This window comes from Camellia sinensis, chromosome 9 (genome assembly GCF_055761805.1).
Source record: "Camellia sinensis isolate YWXY chromosome 9, ASM5576180v1, whole genome shotgun sequence".
Classification (NCBI taxonomy): Eukaryota; Viridiplantae; Streptophyta; class Magnoliopsida; order Ericales; family Theaceae; genus Camellia; species Camellia sinensis.
The window spans coordinates 129,764,586-129,780,498 of record NC_138969.1 but is presented as its reverse complement, the minus strand read 5'-3'; positions in this window follow the sequence as shown (position 1 = coordinate 129,780,498).

The following is a 15,913-nucleotide window of genomic DNA, read 5'->3' as shown; positions in this document are numbered from 1 at the left end:
TTTTCGATATGGATCAAAACTGGACACGCCTGAGATTTGTCACTGAGATGCACAACCCCGGATCTTAGCTACTGGAATGTTGCCCCTAGTCTGAATAGCACTGCACTGGAGATCACAACCGAGCTCTTGAGTGTAGAATAGACAAAGATGAACAAACATGATCACATGGACAAAGTTGATCGGGGAAACGTTTATGGCTGGACATCAGGATGAAGTTGCCTACGTATCCCAATGGGAATCAAGCCTTACGTAGTTCGGCTTGGGTTCACTCGAGTGTTAACTCTCTCCTTTTGCACTCTAACTTTTGCCAAGGCCGCCCTTTGTGGGTTTTCAACCTTGTGAGCTTAGTTTTTATAATTTCAAATTTTTCTATGCTCTAACTTTTGCCTAGGTCGCCCTTTCGGGTTTTTGGCCTAGCGAGTAACTCAGGGGTAATATTTCTTCACCTTGTCCATGTTGATCGGCTGTGAGAACTCTAGGCCATCTAGGTCCATTAGAACAATAGCTCCGCCCGACCAGATAGACTTGATGATATAAGGACCAGTCCAATTGGGTCTGAACTTGCCCCTAGGGTCGTGAATGGGAGCTCGGTTGTCTTTGAGCACCAAGTCTCCTTCTTTCAAATTCCTGGACTTAACCTTCTTGTTGAAAGCCCTAGCAATTCGTCGTTGATGACCCTGAACATGGTACAATGCTTTCAACCTTCTTTCATCAAACAGCATGAGTTCTTCGAACCTGCTCTGCTGCCAATCTGCCTCAGCTATTTGACACTTAGCCAATACCCGCAATGACGGAACCTCAATTTCGATAGGTAGAACGGCCTCCATCCCATAGACCAATGAATACGGAGTCGCTCCAGTAGAAGTTCTAATTGACGTCCGGTAGCCCCATAGAGCGAACGGCAACTTATCTGGCCAGTCCCGGTAGGTTTCCACCATCTTCTGCAATATGTGCTTGATGTTCTTGTTGGCGGCCTAAACTGCTCCATTGGTTTGTGGCCGATATGTAGACGACTTATGAAAAGCCATGTTGTATTTGTCTAACAAGTCGGTCACCTCCTTCTTGAAGTGGAAACCATTATCTGAAATAATCTTGTTCGGGACTCTGTAGCGACAGATGATGTTGTTCCTGATGAACTTTGCAACATGTGAAGCCTTCAACATCGCATAAGATTGGGCCTCAACCCACTTTGCAAAATAGTCTATCGCGACCAGGATGAACTCATGCCCATTGGATCCCTTCGGATTGACAGCCCCAATTACGTCAATTCCCTAAACTAAAAATGGCCACGGTGAAGTCATATTGTACAGCTTCGACAGCGGAATGTTCATGCGGTTCGCATGGATCTGGCATTTGTGGCATCGCCGTACAAAGCCAATACAATCCTCCTCCATGGTGGACCAGTAATAACCCTGTTTGAGAATTTTCTAGGCTAGCATCGCCCCACTCATGTGCGCTCCACACTCTCCTCCATGGATGGCCTCCATCAGGCGCTTCGATTCTTCGGCGTCGACACACAGTTTATGCATTCCCAGATGACCTCTCTTGTACAGTTTACCCTCGCAGGTGATGAACTGAGCAGCCATTCTTCGAATTGCCCTCTTATCTTTGACATTTGCCCCTAGTGGATACGCTTCCTTTTCCAAGAAGTTCTAGATGTCGTAATACCAGGGATTCTCATCTTGTACCTCCTCTATGGTGGCAAGCAGCTCGTAGGCCGGCACAAATTTCTGTTCAATGATGATCAGACGCATCCGGACTCCAAAAGGGATGTCTATCATAGAAGATAGAGTTGCTAATGAATCTGCGAACCTGTTGTTCTCTCTTAACAGATGGGCAAAATTCAGCTTCTCAAACCGAGGAATCAGCACGTCCAAGGCTTGGTGATAGATTTTCATCTTTTCTTCTTTGACTTTCCAATCCCCTTTAGCTTGAGATACAACAAGGTTCGAGTCCCCGATAACGTCTAACCGTTTTGCCCCTAGGTCTAGGGCTGCTTCTAAACCAGCAACACATGCCTCATACTCTACTTCGTTGTTCGATACTTTGAACCGGAGTTTGAATGCTAGAGGGATACGAGAATTGTCGGGTGCTATTAGCAACACCCCTATCCCATACCCATATTGGTTTGACACTCCGTCAAAGTACATCGTCCAAAATTCTTCTTCGACATGCAGAATGGCCTCGTCTGGGAATAGGTACTCAACTGCTTCATCCCCTTCAACTGGGTGATCGGCTAGGAACTCCGCTACCGCTTTCCCCTTTACTGACTTGCGCGTCACATACTTCAAATTGAATTCAAAAAGCAGAAGCAACCAATGAGCTAGCCTACCCGTAAGTGCTGGCTTCTCGAAGAGATATTTGATGGGATCTAATCTCGAAACCAACATTATAGAGTGAGCTAACTGGTAGTATCGCAGCTTCCTGGTAGCCCATACCAAGGCCAAACAAGCTGTAGACACCCCATTTTTGACCATCCTCAAGACTTGGTTGTGCTTGCAGGTACACTTAACAACTAGTTCGATTGCTCGCCGAGTACTCGACTTTTACGGCGGAACGTCACAGGTTTGAACTTTCCAAACCCTGTATCCTTTCTGCCCCATTTTTGGACCTTGTATTTGCCCTTTCTACATGCTTTGTGGAAGGCACTGCCGGCCCTTTTTTGCCCCTGCCGGCCATGCCTTTGCCACTGCCGGCCATTGATGATGCCTGTCGGCCATCAATGAGCCACTGCTGGCCACCACTGATGGTCGGCAGACCCCTTGTCTCAGCAGGTTTCACGCCAGATCTTTTGAGCCAGCTGGTTTTCACTCATCTCCACTCCATACACGTGTGTGGAGGGATGAAGCTCTTGCCAAGCTTGATTAACAAGCTTCTTCTTGTATTCTTCTATATAAGGAAGGAGCCTTCTTCTATATCAGAGGTTGAAGAAATTTTTGAAGGTGTTATATCTCTCCTCTCTCTCTATATTTCTCACTCTCTCTCTATATTGCATAGAATAGTGCTCTAAAGTCCATTTTTCTTACACCTTTGCACTACAACACATAGAGATACACCATCACCTTTGAGCTGAGGATCTTGAGGGGGTTACTTGAGCTCTGAAACTTGGTTTTTAGCCCCTGAGATTGCAGGTTTCGAAGTTGGTCTTCAAGAGTGAGTTTCTTCCCCTTTTCAGCATTTATTTGTACCTCATTTTGGCCATCCTTGCATACTATTTTAGGCCTTTCTTTAAACTGAAAAAATTTATGTATTTAAGTGATTTTGAAGTTTGTTTAAGGTCCTTTTGGTGTTAGGGGTGTACAACCCTCTTGTATGCTTTGTTTGGCCTTGTTTTGAGCCATGCTTTAAGGCCTTTGAGCTAGGTTTTGTTTGGCCTTTTAGCCACTAAAATCTAGTGGATTTTTAGTGGTAGGAATGTGGTTTTGAAGTCTCAAATCAAAGGGGGTGGCCCCCTCTCTTATTGTTTTTGTTTGCTTGTGTTATTGGCCTATCAAAGGAGCATGTATCCATTTACTTTTGAGGCTTGGTTTAGGCCCTTTTTTGTGACTTTTAGGACCTGCCTTGACTCTGTCCATAACTGGTTTGGTCATATTTTGCATGCTTCTTGTATGTGTAGTGTAATCCCATTTGTAGCTCATCAAAGTAGCATGTTTTCCTAGCTTATGTTGAGTCCATTTCAGCATGTTTTTGGTGATGTTTTGCCATGAAATTACTCTGTCTAAAGTGGGTTTGGTCATCTTTTGCATGCTCCATATACTTGTAGAACAAATCTTGCTTACTAGCTTTACGTGCATGATGTTTTGACTCATCATTCTAGCATGTTTTGGCTTTGCTCCAGCATGATTTTATTCTTATTTTGGGATGTTCTAGGACTATTTTGGGCTGCCATGGTCATATCACTCATGTTTTGTATAGCTATAGTGTAAATGCTTTGGCTAGCCTTGGGTTTTGAGGCCCCTACCATGCCATGCATGTGATGTTTCCATGCTTTGCCATCATCTTGAATGTTATTTTAGTCCATGAAATGTGGTCATACACCTGTATTTGACATGCTTTCAATGTCTTAGAGAGTTTGTGTTTTATGCCTCATGAATGGATCATTGTGCATGCCTCTATGTTTAGGTCTTTGGAATGCCATCTCAGTGGGTTTTGGGGGTTATTATTCCATGATATAACTTTGATTTTTTTTGGTTGAGTCATCCCATGCTTGGTCTTAATAGGTGTAGTGTAATCCACCCTATTTTCCTTGTATGCATCATGCCTCATACTCACCATGATAGCTTGTTTTGGCTTACTTCCATACATGTTTTAGTCTCATTTTAACATGTTCTAGGACTATTTTGGGTTGCCTTTGCCATATCCTTCATGCTTTGTATAGCTGTAATGCAATTGGCCTTGCTAGCTTTGTGTTTTGATGCTTCATGCATGCTATATTTAAGCTATTTAGATGATTTGACATCATTTAATGCTTCATTTCAGAGCATGTAGCATTGCCATATTCCCACTTCATTCATGCTTTAAGTGTCTTTGAGTGTTGTGCATTATTGCCTAGTTTATGGCTTAGCTTGTATGCTTGCGTGCCTAGGTATTTGAGCCTTCATCTCAGTATGTTTAAGTCTTTGTTTAGACCTATTTAACCTCTGTCCATGTTTGGTTCAATCATTTGTGCCATGTATTGCATGCCCTTTGTGCAGTCCCTTTGATGGCTTTGTGCCTTAGGTCCTCTTGCATGCCTTACTTGTGTTGTTTGAATGATTTGGTATCATTTCACACTTGATTTCAGAGCCTTTAGTGATGTCACATTTCCATGTTTATCGCTTCTTTATCATGATTGAGGTTTGTGTTTTGAGGTCTAGTTGTTAAGCCATTGCATTGTGCATGCTTATATATGCTTTCATGCCTTAGTTTTGATGCATTTTGGCCACTGATTTGGGCATAGTTGAGGTCTGCCCATTTTGGTTTAAGTCCACCTTTGCATGTTGTTGCATGCTTGTCTTGCATATTGTTGTATGCTTGCCCCATGTTTGCATGTTGTCGCATGTTTGTCTCATATGTTGTCGCATGCTAGTTCCATTACATGTTGTTTGCATGCTTGCCTTACATCGTATTGTGTGCCATGTGCATTAGCATTGTGCATGCCATTAGCCTTGCTAGGTTGTTCATATTGCATTAGCATCATGTTTGGCACATCTTGCATTACATCGTTGTTTGGATTAAGTCTTAATCCAAGCACGAGAAACAAGGGACGTTTTATACTTCAAGTGATGAAACGTCTCTCAATTCTCGATCGCTGACGCTCTTGATCATCCATGATATAGTTCTAGGCACTTATGTGTTTTATTTGTGCATTCATTTCGCATTGATTTGCACAAGTTGGATCTTTGGCCATCATGCATCGGGATGCGTGATTGATGGTCTTGGATTCGACTATGCCTCTCCCTTGATGTTTCGAGGTGATATGGGGTGGCACAGTGCATACATACCCTTGGGAGACCCTCATTTTTCTCTATTTTGTGCTTTGCTACAGCTCGGTGTCACAGCACATCAGTGGCCGACAGTGCCCTACAGATGGCCGGCAGTCCTTCATTCTTGGCCGGCAGTGTACCATCTTTGGTCGGCATGTGGTTAGCAGCATCTCTCTATGGCCGGCAGGCCATTGATGCATTTCCTAGATTGGTTTTGGTAAGTTCCAGCAGCAAGGTCTCAAGGACACCCTACAGACAGAGCCTCTAAAGAGCAACAGGAGAGCTTACCGGGACAGGAACCGAGCATGCATGTTCAACGTCTTCAACTTGCCAAGGCAGCATTGTTCAATTGCTTACTTGTTAGTTAGCATTTGATTTTGTACTTTAATTAGTTAATTTTTTAATTAATTAAGTTTTGTAATAATTAGTTGTAGCTAGTTATTTATTCGGTTATGTAATAGTTAATTAGCTTGTTAGTTAGTTAATTAGTTGGCATGTATTATTCATTCGGACCCTCCATTGAGAGGGCGAATTTTGTAATAAGTGTGTGTGCGTGTGTGCATGTCTTCCAACCCCACGTCTTTCTCCCTTTTACTTACCTGCTTTTGATGGTTAGTCTTAGGGCATATTTTATTTAGCATCCTTATGCTATGCATGTTTGCATCATTCATCCGTATTGCATGCACCGGGCTCAGCGCATCATACTAACTGCATTGTATTTCAATTCCAAGTTGAATACATGTATCAAATGTTGCATCTCATATGCCATCTTAGAATAGCCGAGCCTATTTCTAATTGCATTTCGCATGTGTTGCATTAGCCATCTTAACATGAACTAGGATCATGCATTGATTACTAACTAGTTTCTGTTTTGGTTCGGAGTACATTGTAAGTGTTTATGCTTTAGCATCCTTGCATGAGTGTGAGTTTTGCCATGACAGCATGCTTGCCATAAGGCTAATTGCTTATGTGATATAACTGCCTGAATGCCTGTAGGTAAAAGTTGGATTACTTGAATTGGAACGATTCATTGAAATCCGTGTTTTAGCCTACATGCGAGTACCAAACTTCAAACCATTTCCAAACAAACCGATATGCGATGCTTTGTTCCAAATTAGGTGATCTAGTCTATACTTGTGTGTTGTGCGCATCACATAGTAATTCTAGCTAATAACCGAAATAAGAACGCATGTGTTTTCAAAAACAAGATATCATGCTTAGTACAGGCCGATCTTTGATCGGGCGAGCGGGGGTGCTCATAAATGACCTTCCCCAATCATACCCAAGTTCCCGAGCCGAGCCAACTTTGGTGATGACGAACACGTGACCTTAGGCAACGAGTCAGGGTTTCCTAAATTCTCCCAAAATAAATATTTAGGTGGCGACTCTGTATTTGGCAAAGAAGTCCATGTTTGGCACTTCTTTTTTAAAAATCAGTTTTCCAAAACGATTTGCCGGATTTGGACTCCTTGGTGATTTATCGGTCTCGCATTGCACTTTGCGGGATTAGATTTAGAACCGTGACATTTGAGTCTGAACTGTAGTAGCAAAAGCCCAAGGGCGCGTCTACACAAGCCTTCTCGAGCAGAGTGTAGCGGGTCTCATAATCCAACATCTTCTTGCTCAGGTAGTAGATAGCTTTCTGCACTTTGTCCTCAGACTCCTGTGCGAGCATGCAGCCCATTGTAGTTTCAGTCACTGAAAGATACAAAATCAACGGTTTCCCCTGCTCAGGTGGTGACAACACAGGTGGGTTTTGTAAATATTGCTTAATCTGTTCGAAAGAAGCTTGGCATCAACCGTCCCATTGGAACTTCTTTCCTTTCTTGACGAGACCAAAAAGTGGTTTATAAGTCAAGGTTAATTTTGCGATAAACCGTCTTATGAATTGCACTTAACCCAGAAAGCCTCGCACCTCCTTTTCAGTCCTTGGTGGTGGCATTTCTAAGATGGCCTTGATTTTGGAAGGGTCGATTTTGATACCTCTCTGTGTGATCAAGAACCCCAGCATTTTCCCTGCTATAACACCGAACGTACATTTCTAAGGATTCAGCCGCAATTAAAATTCTCTGATCCTTTGGAAGAACTTTTGCAAGGCGGTGTAATGGCCCTCTCTTTCCTTGGACTTGACAATCATGTCGTCCACGTACACCTCAACCTCTTTGTGGATCATGTCGTGCAATATCGTGGTCGCAGCCCATTGATATGTAGCTCCAGAATTCTTTAACCCAAATGGCACCACCCTGTAACAATATGTCCCCTACGGGGTGGTGAAAGCAGTCTTCTCCTGGTCTTCGGGTGCTATCAGAATCTGATTGTAGCCTGAGAATCCATCCATGAATGAGAGCAGTGCATGCCTAGCAGTGAAGTCCACTAACTCATCGATATATGGCAAAGGAAAGTCGTCCTTCGGACTGGCTTTGTTCAAATCCCTGAAATCCACACATACTCGAATCCTGCCATCCTTCTTCGGCACTAGAACTATGTTGGCCAGCCAAGTCGGGTACTCAGATACCAGCAGGAACCTTGCGTCAATTTGCTTGGTGACCTCTTCTTTAATCTTGAGAGCCCAGTCTGGGCGGATCCTTCTGAGTTTCTGCTTAATGGGTCGGGCCTCTGGGTCAAGAGGGATCTGGTGCTATACAATCTCAGGATCGATTCCAGGCATGTCTTCCTAGGACCATGCGAAAACATCTTTGAAATCTTTTAATAAAGCGACTAAGCGCTTGCGCTCCTCCGAAGACAACGTGGACCTGATCTGGACTAGCCGCGGGTCCTTCTCAGTACCAACATTAACTGCAGTGATTTCATCAACCAAGGGTTTAACAAATCTCTCCTGCTCTTGATCAATTAAACGCTGTAAAACCGGAGGAATTTCTTCCTCGTCGTTTTCATCAAAATTTTGAAAGTGCTGATTAATATAATAAATCAAAGGCACAGAAAAGTACTCAGAAGCCACAACCATTCCATTCTCATTAATCACTTCCAAATCGTCCGATTCCTCTGTTACAACAGACTCAAAAGAGAAAGAAAAAGACGACTTAGACAGGACTGTGGCATCCGGGTTGTCATCCCCAGGAATACCGGACTCAGACTTAGACGAGCTGGAACCTGATTCCGACTCCACAGACTCGGTGGAATCAGATTTCGGCTCACTACCTGACCTGGTGCTGCTTGATAAAAATCCCTCATCGTACTGCCAGATGAGGGAGGGTGCGACGGATGCATCCAAAATGTTTGAAGGTGGGCTTGCAGTCGTTTCATTCCCAATCATGGACACCGAGAAGTTATCCCCCAAGCACTTCTGTACGATCGGAGGATCTGAAAGGAGACAAGCCAATGCTACCCCCATTTCAATCTCGGTGCTCTCGGAATCCACTTTCTTACACTGCTCAACTTCAACTGATGGGTCTGTTTGCTCCTCGACAACATCATCCCTGGATAACTGCAGGTGAAAGAAGATCTCAAACCCTGGCAAGCGACACTTCTCTGCATTCAACCATGGTTCTGGGAAGCCGCAGAATGGAAAATCCTTCCCTTCCCAGACAAAGCGTCCGTTTAGAGTACCCTAGATGGGTCGGTGCATTAACTCATAAGGCTTCCCCGCATGCTTTGCTCTGGCTCTCCTAGCCATCTCCTTGCCTTTCCTCACCTAGTCCTCTTTGGTGGGCAGATAACCCAAGCCAAAGGTAGGCAGGTTGTGCGGCACTTCGGCCGATACTGCAATGCCTTTCCGGCCACTCTTTCCTAATCCCATCCCGGGGATGTGTTGGTGCTTGTTCATGAGGTACACTGACTATGCGCTGATGTACAACCCCTCATTAAAGGCTAAGATTTTCTGTACAACCCGGGCCTTGGCTAGGGTAAATCCTGATAGGAACACATCCTCTGTGCCATGCTCGATTTCCAAAGCCGGTGTAGACACTTCTGGCGGCTGATGGATTGACGAATTCCCAAAAACAATAGCCACCCCCTTCCTGTGGGGGTATTTCAACATCTGGTGTAAGGTGGAAGAGACTGCCTTCACCTGGTGCAGCCATGGCCGCCCAAGGAGTAAATTAAAGGTTGCAGGAACGTCCAAGATATGAAAGTCAATATCGTGTTGTCCTGGACCAACCTAAGTCTGAATCTGTACAGTCCCCATCACTTCTTTGCTAGTGTTGTCATATGCCCGAATCACCTGGGCAGTAGGTACGAAGTCTGCGGCTTCAATCCAATTGTATATGCCGTCCTTGACGGACATACGTTAATGGCAGATCCTGTGTCAACAAGAACCACCGGTATCCACTTGTCTCTACATTCCACAGAGATGTAGAGTGGTTTGTTATGGTCTGCGCCCTCGGGCGGTATTTTTTTGTCAGAAAAGGTCAACATCGGGGAAGCCCCTCCCGGAAAAACCAATCCTACTAGCTGCTTAGGCGTGGTGTCTATTGAGAGTTTGGCCTTGTCCATTGTAGATAGGACAGATTGTCTATGAACTCGTGAAGCCATAAGCAGTCCCCAGATGGAGATGTCTGCCTGTATCCTTTTCAACTGTTTCAGTACAACCTCTTCTTCGAGTAGCTTTTCTTTCTGGTTCTCCTCCTCCTTGTCCTTTCTGGATGCCTCTGGTTGATCTAGGTGTGGGGGTTTGAAGTATCGCCCGCTCCTAGTCATGTGGTCAACTTCGCCAATATACCAGGTATCATCCGGCTGGTTATTCCTCCAGTCCTCATCGGTGTAGGCAAGACATAGGTCATCGTCTTCCCATCGCATGCCATCGGCAGTCGACAGACACCTGTCCGGCTCCGTTACAACTATCCCAGTACTCACAGCACCTTCTGTCCATGTGCTCATAACATGCTCTGTTCTTATGCACATAGCACGTTCAGTCCCCACAGGGGCTTTGGCCTTTCTAGCTCTCTCAGAATCTTCGATCCCTTCTCGTTCAAAATGCTTCAGTGCAGCCTGCTTTTCAACATCTCCTGTATTCAAAATGCCCAAATCCCGAGCGAAATTCTTGGCACCAGCGCTCTCCGGCGATGCATTCTGATTCCCGGCCCTTCCGGCCACAGCTGATGTCCTTGTCCTTGACGGGCCCTGTTCTGGCTGAGATTCTTCAACAGCATCTGGTTGGTCATCAAGCCACCCTGTAGCTCTGCTGACCCATCAAAATCAAACCAGTTGACTGTCATGTCTCCTGGATCTTGTTCGTTGAAAAACTGAAGGTTAGCAATGTCCTCTTCCAGATCCGCTAAGTCATCTAGCCTCTGAACAAGTCCATCCTCCCGTACTACACAAATCTCTACCCCCACTAGCAATTCCACATTCGGCCTAACCTGGCCCGTTGACATAATGTAGCCATTCAGATTGTATACCTCCTCAGCAAAGCTCCCAAATTCCTCAGACCCTGAATCAACAGTCCCACTTTCCTCCAAAATCATCCCTGTCCTATCTTCGATAATCACCACCATTGGTTCAAGTTGGGTTCAAGAGATGTCCAACATGCACAAGTCAGTGCCGTTAGGAATGAACACCTCCGGCTTGGGTAGGTGGGATGGGGTGATGTATATGCTAGGGTTGTATGACACAACCCCAGTTTGGATCAGATTGATGCGTTTGGGAGGTGGAGCTTGGTTATGTGGCGGGAGAGGGTTGGTTGTGACATTCGGTTTTTTCGGAGGTACAATCACCCTGTTGTCAACGAGACCTTGAATCTCGTGACGCAATCTAAAGCAATGGTCGGTGTCGTGACCATGCTGTTGGTGAAAGGCGCAATATTTAGCTGGGTTATGGGAGAGGGGAAGTGTTTTTGGCAATGGCTGCGGCTCTAGGGGTTTCAAGTGTCCTTCCTTGATTAAAACCCCTAGAGCTTTGGACAGGGGCATGTATAGTGGAGTAAAGGTTCTTTGGCTTCGAGGTAGGTACTTGGTTGTTTGTGAGTTACTTCCGGATGCACCGGTGAATGGTGTAGCCGTAAGGGTTCTTGGGGCGGTGGCGGTGACCGTGCTCACATCTGAAGCTCTGGCAGCTGCAGCACTGCTTGTGCTTGCATTCGTACTGCGGTTGAAAGTCCTCCTGGGCTGCTCTCTGTCATTGTCAATCAGACCCTGCTTCAAGGCGTCCTCGATTTGCACCCCAATCTCATGTAAATCCGCAAAAGTGGGTAGAGGGAGGACGATCATCTTCTGCATGAGCTTGGGCTGGAGGTTGCGCACAACCATCCGTATTTGATCTTTGTCAGTCGGCCTAATGGTCATCATTGAGGCTTTGGCCGTCCAACGGGTTACGAAGTCGGAAAAGCTCTCCTTCGGCTCCTGTCTAGTCGTCTCGAGATCACGAGTTGTGATCTCGATTTGTGTATTGTAAGAGTATTGAGCCACGAAGGCCTCAGCCATCTATTCCCAATTCCTCTTAACGGAGTCTTCTAGTTTTGCATACCAAATAGCCGCTACGGTTGATAGGGTCCGGCCAAATAGGGAAAGCTTCGGCAATTTGGAGAGGCCCATTGGCCTTAAGATATCTGAAAATAGCCGTAGGTGCACCATGGGATCCCCAGACCCATCGAAACAGTCTATGTGCGGCATTTTAAATCGGTTCGGCAGAGTCACGGCTGAGTCGGTGTACCCATCCTCAATGTCCGGAATGGACTTCACACCCTGAGATTTCTTGAACAACTTTTCAAGCTTGCTCACTTTTAGTGCCGTGGGGTCCACCTCGAACTCAAAGGGAGAATCCGACAGGTTGGTCTGTGCTTTGGGTAGTTGGGGCAGGATCGGGGGCGGAGCCGGCCCTGTTGGAACGTCCGTATCATCCTGGACGTTTATTGTCTCCCCAAGTATGGGAACTCTTGGTGGGGGAGGAACCTGGTGTGAAGCAGATGCTCCGGCTTGCTGCTGTAGCCTAGTAATTAACTCTGCCTGTTGGGCCATGACTTCGGCCTATTGTTTGGCAAATTCTGCTTGACGGGCAGCGTCCTGCTACATGGTTTTCATACTTTCCTGGAGCTGACGCATCATCTCTTCCATTCCTGCCATACTGCCCTGATCTAACTGAACCACCGGTATATTTGTCTCTGCAGTAGACTCAGAAATCTCAATTTGACTACTCAAGGACCACTGATCTGGCAACCGCGGTACCGATACACTGCGCCTTACTGACCTCCGTCTAGCAACCGGGGGTAAAGAATGGAACACTGGTTGTCCGTCTATTAGATCCTCAGATCGATGGAGTCTACGACCTCTAGTCCAGAGTGCTTGGGGAATATCTACTTGGTCGGAAGCATTTGTGCTAAACTACCCTAGCAAGAAGATAAATAAAGCATAATAAGGAAATAATGAACGGGAAAACGGACAGCATAACAACTTAAATAAAGATAACACACAGTTGGTAAACATATGCTGAATGAACTGTTCTCAACCACTGATCATTGTTCCCAAATCACTGCCCCAAATCTGAATCTGATACCCGCAGATATAACTGATTCTTAAAACACTGATGCCCGCAGGCCTGATACCTAGATTTGCAGACTGATACATGCATTCCTGTAGAGACGCACTCTAAAAGCACACAACAAGCAAATGAGAGCCAAAACACCCCTATGGAGGGGTAGGGTTTCCCTGTCCTATTTTGTCAGGAGCTAGGTTTTCACTACGCACACAGCGGTTTCAAACAACCTATAATCGGGTAAGCAACCTGTCCTAGTTTGGAATAGTCACTATGAATTCCTAATATGCACTAGGTCGAATGGTCAAAAAGGGTGCCCTGGTAAAAATCGGGGTTTGTGTTCCCATCGTGGCAGAGCCCGTAACCGGTCAGCCTTATGGCACGCTTCTCAAAGTGAGCCTCCGGCAAACCGTTCAGGAATAGCAGATGGCAAACACGGTGTCCTAGGCGCACCAATGCAAATGCAATGCAAAGAAACACATAAGTGTAATCAAAACAAGATATCACGAGTTCGAGTCAAGTTCTCCAAATTCCCCAATAGAGTCGCCAAAAACTGTAGACGCGCCCGAACGTCCCTGGAAAATCCCATTTTGTTCATTGGGCTCACTACAGTTCGGACTCAATGTCACGATTCTTAATCTGATCTTGCAAAGTACAATGCGAGATTGATAAATCACCAAAGAGTCCAAATCCGACAAATCATTTTGAAAAATTGATTTTTAGAAAGAAGTGCCAAACATGGACTGCTTTTCCAGATATAGAGTCGCCACCTAAATATTTTATTTTTGGGAAATTTAGGAAACCCTGAATCGTGCCTAAGGCCACGTGTCCGTTATCACCAAAGTTGTCTCGGCTTGGGAACTTGGGTACGAGAGGGGAAGGTCATGCAATGAGCAACCCCGCTCGCCTGATCAAAGATCGGCCTTTACTAACATGATATCTTGTTTTTGAAAACACGTGTGCTTTTATTCCGGTTATTAACCTAGAATTATTATGTGATGCGCACAGTATACAAGTATAGACTGGATCGCCTAAGTTCGAACAAAACATCTCATATTTGTTTGTTTTGAAAACGGTTTGCTACTCGTAAGTAGGCTAAAATGCAGATTTTGCCACCCTCAAGTGGGCTTAGAAAACATAGTGATTTGCCACTCTCAAGTGGGCTTAAAACTCGCAATCAATGAATTGTTCTAATTCAAGTAATCCAACCTTCACCCGCAGGCATCCAAGCAGTTATATCACATAAGTAGATAGCCTCATGGCAAGCATGTTACCATGGCAGTCACTCACACGCATGCAAGGATGCTAAAGCATAAACACTTACCGAGTACTCCGAGCCAAAACAAAAGCCATGTTAGAAATCAATGCATGATCCTAGCTATGCCAAGAATGCCTAATGCAACACATACAAAATGCAACTAAGATAGGCTTGGCTATTCTAAAATGTCATGTGAAATGCAATTTGATACATGTATTCCAAAGTACTGAAATGGCCTCGTGACGAATACACATTCTAAGTTTACCAAATTGTGGTTTTGCCGACCAAAAAGTTGGTAGGCAAAATGATGCATTTGGCAAATAAATAATTAGTCCGTAAACTTTTGACAACAAAAGAGTTTGGTCGTGAATAGGTCTATTGCCGGCTAAACTTTTAGTCGGGCGAACATTACTTTTGGCGACTAATATGTTTGGTCGTGGAATGTGACTTTTGGCGACTAATCTATTGGTTGTGGATTATGACTTTTGGCGACTAACATGTTTGGTTGTAGAATGTCACAATTGGCGACTAACATGTTTGGTCGCGAAATGTGACAATTAGCGACTAACATGTTTGGTCGGGAATATGTCATTTTTCGCGACTAAAGTATTTTAGCGACTAAATGGATTAGTCACAGTAATGATATATTTAGCGACCAAAAATTTAGTCGGCAAATCCAAATTTTTCCCGACTAATAAAAGTTTTGGTTGCTAATTACTTTTGCCGACCCTCAATTGGTGACTAAAGTGGTGACCAAAAGAATTGGTCGCGAATAACTTTTGCTGACTAAAAATGGATTTTTGCCGACCAAATTTTTAGTTGGCAAAGTGCAATTGGCGACCAAAATTTTTTGGTTGTGGAATGTCACAATTGGCGACCAAACTTTTTGGTCGTTGAATGTGATAATTGGCGACCAAACTTTTTGGTCGTGGAATGTGACAATTGGCGACTAAGATATTTGGTTGGAAAAATATCACTTTTCGCGACCAAAGTGTTTTAGCAACAAAATGGATTAGTCGCAGTAATGACATATTTAGTGACCAAAAATTTAGTCGGCAAATCCAACTTTTCCCGACCAACCAAAATTTTGGTCGCGAATTACTTTTGCCGACCCTCAATTGGCGACCAAAGTAGCGACCAAAAAACTTGGTCGCGGATAACTTTTGTAGACTAAAAATGGGCTTTTAGTGACCAATTTTTTGGTCGGCAAAAGTGTTATTTCTTGTAGTGTTATTTTTTGTAGTGTTAATACTGCTAAAAAGTTTCAGGGTGTTTTTTCTTTTGACTAGAACAAGTTTCAAAAAATATTTTATTTTGTTTTCTTAAGTGTTTCAATTGGAATGAGTTCCTTGTAAGCCTGTAGGAAATGTTTAAGTTTTAGAGTACATGTTGAGATCAATATTTTAACCTCAATCTCTTCATAAATTCAAAATGCAAACATACCAGAAATGTGATCACTAATGCTTCTCAAAGCATGGCCACTGTGAATTGTGGAATCCAAACTATTCTATATTCAACAACCTAATACTGCTGAAATCTCAAACTGGAAAATTCCAAAATAATTAGGACCACATATTCAAACTTAACAGGGCTGACTTTGTGATTCTCTATCCCTAAATCACAATGTATTTTTAATTATCGAATCATAAAATCATATCTTAATATTCATATATTTTAAGATTTTTATATGATCTAATGATCACAATTGCATTAAAGTGGGAGGATAGAGAGATTTGGCACAGAGGATCCTTAACCTTGAGAGATA